The 18,618-nt window shown below is 40.4% G+C and overlaps 1 protein-coding gene across 3 annotated transcripts in view; it reads right to left on the minus strand.

Annotated features, from left to right (window-relative positions):
* The window catches only part of macrod1 (mono-ADP ribosylhydrolase 1), a 199,239-nt gene that overhangs the window by 32,889 nt on the left and 147,732 nt on the right, over positions 1 to 18,618 (minus strand). The window lies entirely within an intron of this gene.

Here is an 18,618-nt window from a genome sequence, read left to right on the forward strand (position 1 = left end):
CAGTAGAGAAAATCAATGGATGGGTTGAGTGTATTGATTAATCTTCCTGGATAATCAGGATAAGAAAATGATTGTCAAAATAGTAGTTATTAAAAAAAAAAAAGGATTTGCTCCCTTCTGAAATTGACATTTTTGCACATTTCCCTACTAAGATTATATATATATATATATATATATATATATATATATATATATATAATATATATATATATATATATATATATATATATATATATATATATCAGACAAATCAAACTCAAGTGAACTTAAAATGCAGTTTTAAATTATTTCATTTAGAAAGGAAAAAAATTCGATTGTGAGCTGTTCTTCAGTCTCAGAAGGGGTGTCAGAAAAATCTGAAAATCTCTCTTGTTCATCTGCCATAGCAGGTGGCTCAGCCATGTTCTCCCCATGCCTGCGTGGGTTTTCTCCGGGCACTCCAGTTTCCTCCCACATCCCCAAAACATGCATTCATGGGACACTCTAACTTGCCCCCAGGTGTGATAATGAGTGCAAATTGTTGTCTGTCTCCATGTGCCCTGTGATTGGCTGGCAAACAGTTCAGGGTGTACCTCGCCTCCTGCCTGAAGATACATTGGATAAGCTCCAGCACTCCCACAATCCTTGTGAGGATAAGCAGCTCAGAAAATGGTTGGATGCCTTGAGGTTGATAGCTTGAAATTGTATTATTAAAAAAATAATAATAAAAAAAATAATGAAAAAAAAAACATTTTACTAAACAATAGCTGTTTTGTAATTATAATTACTGTCACCAGGGAAATAAAAGAATGCTCTACATGCCAGTTTGAATCAAAGTAGAGTTAAATTGTATTGATCTAAGCGAAGAGCTTTTTGTTTCGTACTAGCCTTGTTTGTAACTAAAAACACTGGCGTAAAAGTGAGAGCGTCCCGACCAGATGAATCATTATTGTGAGTCATTAGATGCAGTTTATTTATAATTGAAACCCAGGATGACTTGTCAAGTAGCGAGCTTTAAACACAAACAACTTTGTCTGCTTAATCACCGCCATCGTGCAAGACATAACAATAAAGGAAAATGGACTCTTGGAATCAGTAAGTGGTGCATACAACTCTCAGGCTGTTTATTGTATGCATCGTAAATGTGACCGTTTTTGTGCCTCAAGAAGTTGGGGCAAAGTGGGGCGGGGCTGGTGGAGGTACTTGACGTCGCCAAGCCTGTGTGTGAGTACATGGATGCAAGTTGTGGTTGACAGCAGCTCCTTCATGTGTGTGCTTGTGATTGTGTGTTACAGTTCTTGGTTATAAAATGGATTGGTGAAAATAATTTCGACTGGCTGTGACTAATACAGTAAAATATAATAATGATATCTGAATTAATATTGGTGATATTGATGAGCTGACTACGCAATTAAATGGGCAGCAATCAATCTGTATGCAAGTTAACTTCTTTGCTGGCTGCTTCCTTCTGCACTGAAGCATTACAGCAACCATTTTCTAACAAAAGAGGCTTACTCCAATTTATATAAGCTATTTTTAATCATTATTGTCTAAAAATCATCACACGAGGCAACAAACTACTGCGTGGATCCCGAGAGTGAGGGAAGAGAAAGCTGAGCATTCAAGAGTTGGTAGATTTGTTTTCAAGCAAATTGCAATGTGGTTAATAACATGGGGGGAAAATGACATACCATAAGCATCAGTTTATAAAAAAAACTAAAAGAAATTGACCATTGATTCATAGACACACAAGGTTTTCACCCGACAGCAACGATACACTTAATAAATTGACTTTAAATATCACGCTAGCAAAATAGTTTACTGAACAAACTATTAAATCCAATATACCTGAAGCTTGCAATATCTCGCTTTCATTTACTTTGTTAGCTAGTTTAAATTAGTTTATAATTGCGGTTAAAAAAAATAACCTGAAGTACAGGAGATACAGTACATGGTTTGCTTTGGTGCCGCACATAAAATTATGCGGCTGTCCGGATCAGGCCCCTGTGCCTTGAGTTTTTTTCTGTGTGTGTTTATGTTAAATGAGTGGGTCACTCACATCTTGTCATTCAGCTGCACGTCTTCTGCTAAATTCCACTGCGCCATTGTTTTACACACAAGAGCGGTGCGTGTGCCGAACATGAATCATAATCTATAATTGCTGCGTAAACATTTCCACACTGCTAAACCAATCATGATCATCTCTATTTCCTCCGTCACCTATTCCCTGCACTCTTCCTTCCGCCCGTCTTAACCCAGCCGTCCATCCATTTTACTTCTCTACGTCTTTCGGTGTCTGTCGCTGCGTCCTTTGTCATCGCCCTCCCTCCTTGGCAGTTATCTTATCCCATCACTTCATCTCTCGTCCTGCCCCCATTACCCTCTTCTCCAGCCTCTGTCTCGCTTGCTACCTTTTCTCATCCCTCCATTTTCCTTCTTTTCTCTCTCCCAACACACACACACACACACACACACACACACACACACACACACACACACACACACACAATAGTCCAGCACCCTCCCCAGCACTTTTCCTCTCTCTCTCTCCGTCACCTGAGCTCGACACATCTGTCAGGAGTGGTTCTTATTTACTGGCTCTCTTTGCTCCTGTTTACATTATCGATCGGCAGGGTTGCTTTAGTTCTGCCATACATCAACAATTCCGCTGCCGTCATCTCCCCCTTTTCTGAGGGTGCGGGCTAGATTAGGAGACAAGACGGCGGAAAGCAAGCGGAGGCATATTTTGTGTGTGTAAATAGAAGAGTGACTTGAGGCGAGCTTTAAGGCGAATGAGAGCGGCAGTCTGCGCCTGTTGTACTTTAGATTTGTTCGGGATGAAGGCCATGCTGTTCATGGTGATTTGAACATAAGGGCAGCCAACATTTTATCTAGACTGGATCACTCCGCTGTGACTTGTGGTCGCCGCTGCACACGTTGCCCGATGAGTGCTGCATTTACAGCATTCTGCCCACAATATCGATCATGGAACATCTGAGGTTGAACCCAATCTGTTCTAGGAAGATGGTTGACCTTCGGTTTGGTAGAATTTATAAGCAATTCACCCCATTGGAAATAAGAGAAACCGAAATAATCTGCCCCAGCACCATTTCCATCAAATCTTTATTACGGGAAGTTAAAAAAAAAAAAAAATTCTTAACTTTTTGGAACGTCCGTCTGCTTGCTTTATGTTCCTTCAGTGGTACTTTGACTTCAAGGTGCCCCAATGTAAATTTTGGTCATTTTCATTATAGTTTATTTTGTGCAGATTTATTTTCCCAAATACAGATAGTTTTCATTAGTTTTTATGAGATATTTTAGGTGCAGGGGAGTTTTCATTTTAGTTTTTATTAGTTTATTATTATTAATGATGATGCCAGTAAGACACGACAAGTGAACTAACTACCTTGGTTGTACTTATTTGTTTATTTTTAATTTAGTATAATAATCTTGGTTATAAGCATTACCTTGGTAAATTTTTTTGCCACTGTCTCTGATGCACTTCAATCCGTTTATTGAATGACATTGTTGCACATGCAAAATGAAACACTTGCAGGTAGCATGGAGCAGACCTCACAATGAACAACACCTAAATAAGTGCAGCAGCTACTGATGACACTCTCCAGGTCAAACGCCTTGAAGTGCCACTGACACCCACATATACATTTTAAAATAGATATGAAAACTACATATAATATTATACACATCAATGTCTATACAAAAAAAAAAGAGCAGAGTGTGTTATTCATAGGCAAAGTTACGGAAATCTCACTCGACATCCCAGTGGCGGCCATATTGCCTGCAACGTCATTTGCAGATGTCACACTGGGACAGTCGCCATTGAAAACACGCTGTGCCATCTGCTATGGCAGATGAAAAAGAGAGATTTTCAGATTTTTCTGACGCCCCTTCTGAGAGTGAACGTCCTTTTGAAGAAGAGAACATCTCAGAAGGAAGTGAAGTGACCGGGGCCATATTACCTGATCGTTTCGAGCCATATTTAGATGATATGCGGATCACTTCTATCTAACAAAAGACTCCCCGACAGCTGGACGAAGAACCCGATGAAATATTCAAAATGGCAGGCCTATAATCTTTTGATTTCCCAACTCTTTTACAAGTCTTGCGTATACAGCGTACTCAGGAGTACCCATGCTGGGCAAAGTAAGTACGTCAGGAGTGCCCAGACACCGGTGGTCAGAGGGGGGAGAGCTCATTTCTCCTTCCCGTCAACCTCCCCGCTGACCCACCGCTGTGGAGGCTAACAGACGGCGAGGTGCCAGCTAACAGCCATGCTGCCATCCTGGAACATTCACTGGAAATAACATTTATTCGAGTTTCGTGACTACACATCGTTTTACTAGTTAGCTCGTGTTACACGCTACTAAACTGTCTTTGTACTTTTATTTTGTTATTGTTTTGTCTTGCATTGTATTGTGTGTGATTAAATTGTCTTAAACACAATACAAGTGCTTTATATTTTGCTGGTTTGACCAAGGGGATTACTGTAACAAAGTTGAAAATATATATGATTAGTTTATGTTTATAATCACACAAAATTTGTAAATCGTTGCCCGACATATTAACCCTGAGTGGAATGTTGCAACTAAGTACTGCCCTTGCACCCCTACATATACTTAGAGGGTACACACCCTCCGGTAATAAGTACCACGACCGTCTTCACCCCTCCTCTTTTCGACGATGTATGTTTTGGTAAGGATAATATATTTGTTACACTTGTCTAGGTCTTAGCTTGATGGTATGGAAACTACAAATTGTTTGTTTCGCCCTGTTCACGGCAGCTGTGTCAAACCTCTTGTTGTTTGCACCTGTGCAATCCATTTTTTCATGACGAACCGGGTCTTTTGGAAACATGTGAAGAGTGAATCCATCGTCCCGAGTGTTCGAACAATATCCAGCAATACCACATTTTGGCTGACACGCAAAAAAAACCCCTGCTAATTACTCACGGGCAAAGCTGATATAAACACACGAACCCGCCAGTATGGGCGTCTGCAAAAAACATCACTTCCTTGTTCTTCTCCAACACAAATGTCTCAAGAGGATTTTTATGGCGGGAGATGCAAAAATCGATATACGTTAACATTCTGACGTGCTGTGAACAAATGGATGGGTCCAATCTGGGTATTTTATTTTTTTTTAACAACAACATACTAAAAATTATGTTTTATCTGTCAGTGGCCCTTTAAAGGCACACGTCGACACATGAATACTACACTGTGTATGTCTGATCTTCAGGGATATGTTGCTATTGTTCTTTTTTTTTTTATAGACAGCGTATGTAATATAAAATCATTTTGAGGGGAGTCTGGAATGGATTAATGGCCCTTCAATTCATTTCCATTGGGAGGGTTGATTTGAATTACAAGCTTGGTCAAAGGACAAAATGAAACTCACATATCAAGGTACTACACCATACTCTTGCTGCGGTTGGATATGGAATAAGTGTCACAAAAAGGCCAAGGAAAAAAACAACACCACTTTTTGATGCCCTGAAGTGACTTTTTGAGGGCTACGCTGAGCTTTTGTCATGCATGAGGCAAAGATTTGTGTGACTTTAGAGCCATAAGAAATGATTTCTTGCTTTTCCCTGTCGGGTGTCGCATTTTTCACAAAAATGTTGGTCAAATCCTGAGTACTATGACCTCATTTTTTGTACTGTGGATAAGTGATATTCCTGCCACTTGGCAGTTGCTGAATGTAACTAAAATGTAACTTTTTAGTGTGGGAGGAGTGAATCAAGCTCTAACAAGGCCAAAGCATTTTTCTTTTTTGTTTACCAAGGGTACAAAGCTTCAGAGAAAGAATTGTTGTTTAATGAAGTGCAATCTACCTGTCAACTTCTTGATTCTTGCACTTTTCACCTTTCCCGTCTTTGCTTGCTTAGAGATTCCTTGGAGGTGAAACTTTTCTCGTGGTAATTAAGAAAATATGTTGCTGCACTGTTAGTTAGTGGATTAACCTTGCACTAATGAATCAAAACATTTGGTGTGTGCATTATCTGACATATTTAATTTGTGACACAAATTGCTCTTCTTTTGTACTTCATGTATGGAAAGGAAAACTGTGATCATCATGCCAAAAAGGAATTCACGCACATTTCTTGCAGCACTAGGATGAGCCACATAAATTGTGTTACACTGACAATCAGGCTGAGGGTTAAATATAAACTTGGAAACATCAATAAACAACAGAGCAGTGAGCAAATTAGATTGTGTGATTATCACCAACAAGATTGTTTTCTAAAGCAATGTTTATCAGTGAGGTGTCACAACAACTGTTAATTATTAGGACAAAGGAACACATTTGCCGTTTCTTACAAAGTGACTACACCTGGTGCTACCAGCATGAAAAAAAACCTAAACTAAATATTGAGCTATTATTTACTCATTTACCTGTTGAATGTAACGGAACAATATTTCTATGCAATCTGCTTTATTTGTGTGTGTGTGTGTGTGTGTGTGTGTGTGTTTTACTGAATCCTGAATCATAATTTAGAATATTCGCAATTTATAATATTGCCAGTGGACATGCAAAAGTAATTATCAGGCATTTCACAATAAAATTTCCTAGTGGTTAATGCCCAAAAAAGTATTCCAATTCTGAACACACTGGCTAATTTGTCACTTGGCTTGGAAGATTATCAACATTTTACATAACTTTAGTGATGCACTATTCCTTGTGAGAACAGACTGCAACATTTTTATAGCGTCCCAATCTGACCCCTCTTTTATTTGTGTTGAGCCTCAAGCTACAAGATCTGTATTAATGTGATCGACATTGAATTGTCCATTTTTTTACACCACTTATCCTCATTAGTCAACCGGGGCCTATCGTAACTGGTTTTTGGACAGAAACCTGGGTACAGCCTGGACTGGTCGCCAGCCAATCACAGAGCACATACAGTTTAAAAAAAAAAAAAACATTGACACATTTATACCAAAGGATAATCTACAGTCTCCAATTAAGTGAACTTGCATCTTTCTGGAACTGCCAAACTCTACACAGCAAGGATGGAGGCGAGATTCATACCCTGAACTTCAGAACCGTAAGGCTGATGTGGGTGGCCACTAGTGAACCTTGCCATCTCAAAATGTTGGGGAAGTTACTCAACACTTTCTTAATATTTATTGCAACTCAAACAACAACTGGGTGACATACAGTACTGTAGGCCCTAATTAAAGTATGTTCTTCAATACAAAAAGTTTTAAGTCGATGTAGTGTAAAATAAAACAAACAAACAAAAACACTGTCACAAAGCTCCCAGAAAACTGTTACATACTGACAAATATTCAACAAATATTCCCCAGTTATTCACAATGTGTGGCTCTTAATACAATAAATTACTGTTAGAAACACAAATATCATCTATTCGAATGTTGCAGTGGGACAAAGTATGTCTAGCCACCCATCAAATGGCATGTATTATGATATAAGCATCTCATGAGTGTATTTACAAAGAGGGTCAAATGACAATAAGCCAATAGATATTTTTGAAGTTTGGATATCTATTTCACCTTACAGAGCATCTGTATTGGCGTGCGTACCTCGGCTCCGACTGGTATTTTGGAAACTGATGTATTGAATGATTACGACTGTCAATGAAAACATTGACCAGTTTGGGATGCTCCATCAGAGAAATTTTTTCGGCGGCACAACACCGTCTTCGTCTCCTTCAGCCTTGACAGCCACTCATTTCATAGAAAAATGTGCGGGTACAAGATATTTCATCATTATGGATCGACTCTGGCATTGGGAAACACTTTTATTCTGAAAATTTTCATGTGCATTTCAGATATACAGTACATCCTTTCCTTCAATTTCATTTATGGAAAATCACCATTCTTTACTTCTTTCCCTATTGACTTAACGGTGCTTGCCGTTCCCTTTAGTATTTCCTCAGTCCTCACTATTAGTGTCTACTCGGTGTGTGCATGTGTACAACATTCTTTGCTTTCGTTTGCATCAACAACACCCACACAGCTCTACTTGTAATTGGCTCACAATGAAATGTGACTCTACCTCAGCCGATCAGCAACACTTATGCAGTTTTGAAATCTCGCTATGCTAATGAAAACCTCTTCAGTTATCTAAGAAATAAATGCAGTGTATGTGTGTGTATGTGTGTGTGTGTGTGTGTGTGTGTGGTGTGTGTGTGTGTGTGTGTGTTGAAACCAAGCTCATCTCCCGATCTTGAAGAGAGCTTGATTCTGTGCCATCCAGAGACCCGCTAACCCTTTATCGGCTATCAAAGCAGTGTTTTTGTCCCCCTCTTTTTGGCTCTGGCCATCCTCCTCCTCGTCTCCTCCCCTGTGGCCTTCATGTATTCTTACCTGGGAGCCCCTGCTTTTCACACAACAGCTGTCAATCCGTTCTCCTTGGCCACCCCTCCGCCTCGCTTTTAGTCTCTTTCTCTCGCTCCCTACTCTCATCACATAACCCCATCTGGCCCTCGCCTTTCTTCATCTGCGTTTAAATCAGGAGGCCGGAAAAAAAGCGAGCTGGCCTTTTGTGCACGCCACCTCAGTTTGTGTTCAGTGGAGTGAAGACAGCTCTTAAATTCAGGGAAGAAAAAAAAGAAAGTGGAAGGCCCAAGTCTGGTTTGGGTCCTTCAGATCCATCTTTCTCTTTTAATCTTTGTCAGAAAATTATAATGAGAATGGAAAGGCGACGAAAAGAAACATGCACAATATTCTTTAGCCGCGCTCAAGCATGCGTTCTATCTTTTTTTAAAGAGCTAAACAGCAGTAAAGGGGGGTCTGGACACTGCAGTTTTAAAGAAATACAGATGTTAATTTATATGACAACAGGGTTTCTGTCATTGGAACTAGTTGTCTGTAAAAAATGGACAGTGTTGGCACCCACCATGAAAGTAAAACCTCAGAAAGATATATATCGTCACTCTTTCACACATCTACAGTATACTATTGGTCAGTCCTCATAAATCATTGACCAACCAAAAGTGCTCAAGATGGCTTGTTTTCTTTGACAAAGAAATCTTAATGGATCAACAAATATGCACTTTTTCCTGTTTCCAAAAATGTGTTTGTGTTGTTTTTTGGAGATGCAAGGATTTCATCTGATGCTAGCAATATATAACTAATGTTTATGTTATAATGTATTATTTATTTACACTGCTCAACATAAATAACTAATGAGTATACCCCAACTGTCATGTCATATCATTATCCAAGCCGCTTATCCTCACAGTGAGTGAGGATACCCCAACTGAAATTGGGAAAACGTTGACCTGGTTTCTCAATCCCGGCTAAGTTTGGTGGCCAATCATTAATAGATCTTTAAAAAAAAGAAAGTGTCATAGCTGGGCAGTGATGTGATATGCTTAATCATGACATATCCTTCAGGCCCCCCCCCCCCAAAAAAAAAGCATATGTCACACACATTTGGATGATTTTAATGCCCAACTAAGAGCCCTACAAACGCATAAATATGCGGTTTAGGAGCTGATTATGACTTGAATCATGGGAAGCACAGTGGAGTAGTGGTCAAAATCTCTGCATCATAGTTCTGCGATTTGAAAATATGTGTGGAGTTTGCATGTCCTCCTAATACTTGTGGGTTTTCCGTTACTCTGGTTTTCTAGCACAGTCAACAACCATGCATGTTAAATGAACTGAATTGTCCGTAGGTGTGAAAGTGAGTGTGAACTATTTTTTTTTGTGTGTTCTGCAATTGGCTGCTGATCAGTCTAAGGTGTTACCCGCTTCTTCCTCAAAGTCAGATGGGATTTCCTCCAGGTCAACTGCTACTCTAATAAGAACAAGTGATATACAAAAGGGATGGATGGTTGGACTTCATGTCATGCAGCACTTGTTGTTGTTGTTGTTGTTGTTGTTGAAAGCTACAAGACAAGAGCGCAGAACCAAGCACCAAACGAGTCCCTTCATGTATAAGAAAGCCTTCCTTCCAGTTCTCCAAATTAAAGATTCATCCACACACAATATTTAATTTCAATCAAAAGCAGATAATGATAATGTACATTTATGTGCGCGAGAGGTGACTCAAACTTCCACATTGTCATCTTCCTGCTGTTTTAAGTAAATGAAACATATTGATACTGTGCTTTTTTTGTTTTCCTATATTTTGAAAACTTTTGATGAAGACTGAACCTTACCACCCTCCTGTACTTAAATGTCATGGTGGTACTTGGAGAGCCAAGCATTCTTGAGGTGGTATTTGCTATAAAAAGCCTTCGGAACTCGTGACGGTGATTGAAACAATGAATTAACACCATTTCTGCCACTGGTATTGTCATCAGAATTTTCCTGCTCATCACCACCATTAGGATAAGCAGACGCTCCACTGAAGGATTTTAACACCTCCACAAATCGCATCGCTGACACTGTGGCAGGAAGAAGCCAAGGAAAGTTGGCAGTTCTGTCAAAATCAGAAAGAAAGAAAAAGCAACAAAGGAAACAGCACAACAGTCTTTAGCCCAGAGCGCACTCAAGGCTTTTCTTAAAGCAACATGACTGTCGAAGATGATGGTGATAATAGGAACTCAAGGTGGGAAGTAGGTGAGACGGGTGAGGCAGGAAGAGATGATCTGATGGGGTGGAAGCAAGAAAAATCGAAGGATGGAGGAATTTGAGGAGGAGTTGAGAGCAAAAAGGTAGAAAAGAGAGGGGGAGGCGTTTGGAGCTTGTTGATGTCACAAGGCAGAAACAGATTTTTCAGAGGAGAGAGGAACGAGAGAACTTGTCAGGGTGACAGGCGAAGCGGTGAGATGGGGGTCTTGAAGTGAGAGGAACAGGGGGAGAGAGCTTTTTAATTAGCGGTAATTGGTCACTGAGGGAGCAGAACGCAAGAGTCGGGGGGGGACGAGGAAAGAAGACAAAGTTTTTGACAGAGTGATAGCTTTCTCTCTTTGTAGCTCTCCTTTTCCATCAGTACTTCATCATTGTGGGCCTCTATCCAACCTCCAACTGTGATCTTACCCACATGGAATATGTCACTCCCTTCCCAAATATAAAACATTTAGTATGTGCTGTATTTGTCGAGGAAGGCATTTGGGACCCAATGAAAAAGCCCAATACGTTTTATCATACAGTTTCAATTCATAGAAAATTGAAGGAGGAAAAATCAAGCCCTTACAATGCAAGTGTGGCAAATTAATTTTCATCACAGGCCACATAAGAGTAATGGTTTAGAATGATCAAGGGCGACTCGTCTTTTTTTCACTAGCCACAATGTAGTTGTTTTTTTTTTTTTGTGGGCCGCGAGGTGAACCCTCATAAAAGCATAATCAGAGTCAGAATCCTCTTTATCTTCCAAGTAATGTCGAAAATACAAGGAATTGGAACCCAGGTAGTTGAAGTCACTCTAGCATGACAACCGAGAGCCATTTTGGCAAAAAATACTTTTGAGACATAAAAGCACCTTACATAGTCAATCCATTTAATGGCAAGAAGGAAGGAGCTGTTGGTATTTCTGCCCGTTTTAGTTTGCAATGATCCCTGATGGAAGGAGCTGGAAGCGGTGGAGACTAGTATGTGGGGGGTCCAAGAAGATTTTGTATTCTTTTGTCTTAGTTCTGGCAGCCTGCAGGTCCTCAAGGGTGGGGAGGAGGGTACAGATGATTTTTTTCCCAGCAGTCCTAATAGTCTATTGCAGTCGAAGGATGTCCTTTGATGACTGCTGTTTAAAAGTGCCTCAACAGGTCCCATGGCAGGCCGCGCTTCCTCAGAATCTGCAGGAAGTACATCCTCTACTAGGCCTTTGTGAGGATGGAGTTAATGGTCTTCCAAAAATTACAGTTCCTGAGAGACTGTAATTCCCAGTAACTTGAAGGTGTTGAAAATTGACACAATGTTGTTGGACAACGTGAGAATCAGTGGTGGCAAAGGACGCTTCCTGAGTTCCACGATCATGTCTACAGTTTTGAGCATGTTCAGCTCCAGGTTACGTCGGCTGCACCACACCACCAGCCGCTCAAGTTCCTGTCGATACGCAGACTCGTCACCATTTTTGATAAGGCTTATGACTCTAGCATCATCTGTAAAATTCAAGAGTTTGACAGCTGGATGATTTGAGGCACAGTCGTCCGTGGAGAGAGAGAAGAGCAGCGGAGCGAGGACAAATTCTTGGGGAGGCCCGATGCTGGTAGTCCGTGCAGATGAGGTGGTGTCCCCAGCTTCACATGCTGTCCCGCTTCTATTTGGCTTTTCAGTCATTTAGAAGTGTTACTCATCTTTGAAATAGTAAACTGTCTCTTATTGCTGAATTGTGTACACATGAAAATATAGTAATATAAAATGTGGAGCAAATTAAAACAAAAATGGAAACAGAAAAACATTACTAGTGTAACATTTGGATTAAGGGTGGGTCAAGTGGTCATGCTTGCATCTCACTCAGACATAACCAATCAATCAAAGCTTGACATAACATAATATAGGTTGAACATTTTTATTAGTTGACAAAACCTTTTCTTGGACAACAGAAAAGGGCTGCAAATCTTGAGATATAAATGTTCCCACTGCATGGTGTTCCCAGCAATCATTAAATCCGGATACAAACACAGGATGAGCCTAGTGATATTGCTTGTATTTCCTTAGAAATAGGGGACGTAATTCAAGCAATGTTCAGTAAAAAATCTATGAAACAGTTCCATGCTTTTCTTGTATTGAACGGTGAAACAGGAATCAACCGCAGCTGAGATTTGAAATCCTCATCTCTAAATTCCTCTGCTCATTCTAGTGTGTTTTTTACTCTGTCCATGAGCTGCACTTTGAAGTAACTGTGAGTAAAGGAGATGAATGCCCAACAGGCATGTATGTGCACATACAGCGTCAATACAAAGACCAAAAAAAGGCAAACAAGCAAAAAAAAAACCAAAACACTACGATTCTTCCAGGTGTATCTTAACGTGCAGAACATTCTGAACGGTTTCACTGAGTACCATCTAACGTTCCCACCCCTAATAATCACTTCATTACGTTATAACATTTTCTGTACATGTCCCCTATGTTTCAATGTAATAGTATACTTGAAATTATTTCATGAGAGAATACTTGGAATAATTGAAAAAAGTGAAAAAGAATTGAATTTTGGAACTGATTCGTTCAGAATCACTGCGAAAATCAACCCATTTTGTAAGAAAGATTAAAAAGGCACACTTTAGTTGCTTTAGTTGATCACAAAAGTTGATGTAGCAGACCAGATGTGAGCCCCAGACTTTGCCCCTGACACGTCACATTATATAGTTAATATTCAATACAGAGTAAGGATTCAATCCATTCGCCCATCTAATTTCTGGCTTCTAGGAGTAGGTGTAAGTGGTGAGCTAAAGCCTACACCAGCTGATTCTGGCCTTAGATATCGCAGTATGAGCACGCCACGGTTTCAGACTTGGTCTTTGTCTTTTTATTAAAGCAAGTGACTCCAGATATCTGCTATCAGCAATCCTCTTTTCTGTTCTTTCAAAACATTTATCTAATTTTCTTTAATTATTTGTTTTATTTCTCTTTGTGGTTTAATTGAAGGAAATCTTGATTCATCCAAGTTATTTACAGTACGGCTATCGCTGGACACGGTAGCGGTTTAACTTGCATTTGTACATGCAGCGATCAACTGTGTTAACTGACGACGGTTTTCAGAGGTGCTCCTGAGCCCAAGTGCATTAGCCTTGTTTTGTTTTTGTTTTTTAATCATTGAATTGAAATGTCAGCCTGCCACCAGCACCTTCATTTTATGAGAGCATGGATTTACAGTATTTATTACCAGGTGAACTGGATGGAATCTATAGAAAGATTGTGAATAACTGTTTTGTATTCAGTTAATAATAACTTCATATCCATCTCAAATGTCAGGAATGTATAAAAATATGAATGTTAAAGAATTGGCAATTTGATTACGATTCGACCTCACGCTAACTAGCCTCCCCCACAGTTGGTTTCGGCGGGCCCTTGGTGCCTTCCACTGCTTCCCGTGTGTGGTGTTCTGTGTCGGTAGGTAGCAGGGGAGCAACGAATGGTCGGGGAACAGGTTTGCAGTATCAATAACAATTGTCAAACAAGAAGAAACAGAAGCACATTTATTGACTAAATTTTTTTGTATAGGTGTGAATGATTTTCAGCAACGCCGTGTTGCTGTTTTCCAGATTTCATTTGTCAATATATCTCGATTGTGTGCGCGCCTTGTAAAACAGCAGCAATGGTGGGCTGTGTACTCTGTGCACTGTTGCCAGGTTATGGTGGAGAGACGCGCCAGGTTGAAGTGGCAGGAGACTTTTCTGTGGGCAGTCCACAGGGACGGTTGACATCAGATCCATATAACCATTTGGAAAATTTATATTAAATTACATCTTTGTATGAAATCACATCTGATGATGAACTGAATCGTGTGAGGAGAGAGGCTGACTCCATCCACCCTTCCTCAATGTACCTGTGCAGGATATAGTGTTAAATTTTCATACGAGACGAACCCTGCAAGAGTACTGTACAGTACATTGGGATACCAATGTAACTAATGACTGCGTTCTCTTTCACAGGCTTGCTCTCAAATCTGTTTGAAAAGAATAAGAAGATTGTCTTCAACCTCAGACAATATAAAATGTTAACATCCCTGACATTTAAGTGGTCTTAGCCATCAAACAACATTCAACACTCATTGCATATGTTATTGCTTTTGTGAGACAATGCAAACGCTGGTAATATTTTTTTTTATGTGCTCAGCCTGGCAAATCGCTTCCCTGCTGCCCTTACACTTGCAGGCTACAGAGATCTACAGCTCTGCCCAAATCCTCTACTATGCTTTTTGCGTAAGAGTTTAGGCTCCCCTGGGCTTAACCAGGCAAAAAGAATTTGTGTGAGTGCTTTTCCTATGATCGCATGTCAGACAAGTTGCCCCAGTGTGTGTGTGCGTGTGTGTGTGTGTGTGTGTGTGTGTGTGTGTTGGCATCATTGAGAAGGGTAAACGCCTTGTTATGGTAGTGTTATGTTAAGGATTACTGTGCATGCCCCCTTATCTGATGAGAGGATTGTGATGTTTTCCTCCTTGCATGGTGATGTCAGCTTTTCTTTCTTCTAGGGAGAGATTTGGGAGGTGGGGCTTTGGCATTGGAATTATCTGCTGACATTTTTAACCCACTTTGCTCTCGGTTATTCTTCTTAATAACTTATTCACACACCGTGATCATACTAAATATTCAAACTTGCTGTGATGTCACAGGAAAATTGGACCCTTTAGGCCAAACCTCCTCCTCTGATTGGGTAAGATCTCGGTCTGACCCATTTACCCGTTTATTGCACACCTCTTAATTCGTTGGCTTCCATTTTTTTGCATACAGGTCAACAATTGTGAAGTGGCAGTGCTAAGTCTCAGTTGTAATCTCTGAAATGTTCTTTTTTGTCGAGCTTTTTGGTTTTGTTGGGCTGCTCAAGATGGGCTTTAGTCGTTTACATGGCAATGTTTTCACAGACTTCTTCAGGCAAAATTGTTTGTAATTTGAGAAGCAATTTGTCAACTTTTACCTCAAAGCTTTCAATGGTAAAACAGACTTGTCTTTTTGTTTGGGGCATGCCGCCAACTTGGAACATAAATAGTTGGGTTTTCCCATTAAATAAATGGGCTAGTGCTGCCCTACCTAACCTTGTGCATGAATCATCTGAAGCCTGCCCAGATGAGAGGTCAAACATCTTCAAAGACAACCAGAACAGTCCAGTTGCAACAAATTCAACGCCCTGAGGATATGGTAAACATTTTTTTTTCTCTTTTGGGTGGGAAATGTTCACATGAAGACAGCAATTTTGACAATACATTCCCACAGACCTGCAGCCAAAACTATGCCAGGAGAAAAGCATAACAAATATGCAGCCACTGTCCAACTACGGTACCAACTACTACATCTTGTTTTGAAGGATAAGGGGACCTTGTGGTACATTTTTTTAATGTCCACTTTGAGACAGTTGTCAGGCTCTAAACCGCCAATGGTACGCTAACATCCAAAACAACAGGATTTCTTGATTTTTTTTTTTATAGTTAAAAACAGTTTGTAAAAGCTCTTTACCGCAGTACCGTTTACGCTCCAAGCCTCTTTATAGCCTATTTTGTCAAGCCTACTTGCTTTACCTCCATTGATATCGTCTACTTCTGCTTTTCCTCCTGCTGACAGTCAATCAAGACCTATTGCGAATGTTTAAGCAATAAAGAAGGCACTTGCTTGATTACTGTATTCTTAGGGCTCTATATTTTGTCAGGGAGGGAGAGGTACCGTGGGAGGAGGCTTGGAAACACATACTGAGTAGCACCTGCACACTCCCCACCCACACACACATCACAGTCAAAAAAGAATACTAAGAGCAGACAATGTAAGAGCTCATGCACTCTCAGTCCTATAAAAGCTAGACTTCATCCATTTTCCATAGGCAACGTATTGTATTTATTCACACAGTCAACACCATTCCAACAAGAATTAAATAGGATTTTAAACAATGGACACAAAAGCAAATAAAATCATAATAAAGTGCATGTCATGTGAATTCTCAGATTTGTCAAAATACATAATATGTTTCAAGAAAGTTGCCAAAAACGTGCAACAACTGACGTTCATGTAATATTGAATTCTGGAGATACAGATACTGGAGCTCACTGTTCGAGGTGTTCCATTTACAAACCACAGACCAAACAAAAATATTGCCCGATGGTGGACCCTGTCGTAGTGGGCAAACGTTTCGTTCATCCCATTCGTTCCGCGACGTGCAGCCATTGTGGGGAGATGGCTCAGTCTCAGCCGCTCTAGCATCGCGGTCGGTCACACGTTTCCACAATGGGTCATAATGTGGCTTGTCAATGGTTTGCACTTTTTAGTTTTATCTTTTCTAGTTCAATAGGGCTCCAAGAAAACCATTAGAAAAGCCTGGCAAAATAAGAGGGACTCACTGTGGACTATTTGTGAGGAGTATGTCAATGGCACAGAACAGCATCGAATAAATAAGACCTCAATTATAAGTATTGTGGAGGACAAAAAAGGATTTTTTTTTTGGTTGGTGCCGACATTGCCAAGAATGTGGAGTAACTTCACAAGGACCAAGTCAAAAAGCTGTTGCTCATGTGGAGAACTAAAAAGAGTTGGCGGTAGACCGCATTTCACTTGTAAGATAGGGAGGCACTTACATGATGATTTCTTGTCAAGAAAAGACGAAGCTGCAGGACAAGAAGTCAAGGGAAAGAGAATTGCATTTTTTACCTATCATAATTGGAGCAACCGGGTTGTTAAATTTAAAAGGTTTTGTGATTGCCGACTGACAAGGAATGCACCAGAAGGACTCATGAGACTGTTTAGTTGTGTGCCAGCAGGGTACGAGAAGGAAAATTCCATTTTTTGTTATTTTAAACTTGTTTAGTAAAAGCATTTCATCAACCACTCCTTGAAAAGTTTGATATGACGTACTCTTATATTGTGTTCAAAACACACACTTTTACTAAAATAGAGACTTTTGCCAAGACTGAAACCAAGTATTCATGTTTACATCATTTCTACAATGTAATATCCATCCATCCATTTTCTGAGCTGTTTATCCTTACAAGTGGCGTGAGAGTGCTGAAGCCTATCCCAGCTATTTACGGGCAGAAGGTGTTCTAGACCCTGAACTGAAGCCATCCATTTATTTTCTTCCTCTGATCTGACGTTGGGTCGCTGATGCAGCACTCCTTCCTTCCCTCGTCCGTGAACAAGACCCCGGGATAGTTGAACACCTTAAATAGGGTGTGGGGTCTCCTGCATGACCCCGAGAGGGCACTTCACCTTTTGTCCGACTAAGGACCATCGTCTCAGATTTAGAGGTGCTGATTGACATCCCTGCTAGAGTTGGCGATTGCAGCTTGATGAAGCCATCAGAACCATATCATCTGCGAAAAGCAGTGATGTGATACTTATTTCATCAAACTGGATCCTTATAAGAAACTGGTGACGAAATTCTGCCCATAATGTTAATGAGCAGGATTGGAGACAAAGGGCAGACTTGGCAGAATCTAACTCTAACAAAACCGACTTACTACTGGGCAGTATGGACCAAACATTGACATTGGTTTTTACAGGGACCAAACAGCCCACATCAGTCCGGCACCTAATACTCCCGGAATAAGCGTGCCTAAAACATTCCCCAAGGGACACAGTTGAACACCTTGTCCAAGTCCACAAAACACACTAGTGTCCACAAGTGGTTTTGGGGACTGCCCCCACAGCAGTCATCCAAAACATTATGGCTACAGTTCTAGTCGGCTGCCTCAACAACTGAGGTGCACAGTTTTTACATGGTGTCTCCTGTTAAATGAATCTGTTTATGTCCAAGTTTTGAATTAAAGCTCTGTAGTGTCTGGAACTCCCTGTTTGTGCTCATCTTAGGCACTAAGGTTCTCCACATATTACCAGAGACATGTTGGCAGAGAAATACTGCATTTTCCAAATTGAAACAACTGAAGGTACAGAATTACTGTCACTCTAAATGTTAAGAATAAAGAGCTACTTAATTAAGTGCAATTGCTGCTGTAAGAGGAAAACTGCAAGTGAAGCTATTACACGCACCGTAATCGGCTTCTGGATGCTGATGTCAAGATTTAAACATCTGCATGATTTATGTGACAAAGAAACCGCTGAGA

This window comes from Syngnathoides biaculeatus, chromosome 11, assembly GCF_019802595.1.
Source record: "Syngnathoides biaculeatus isolate LvHL_M chromosome 11, ASM1980259v1, whole genome shotgun sequence".
NCBI classification, from domain to species: domain Eukaryota; kingdom Metazoa; phylum Chordata; class Actinopteri; order Syngnathiformes; family Syngnathidae; genus Syngnathoides; species Syngnathoides biaculeatus.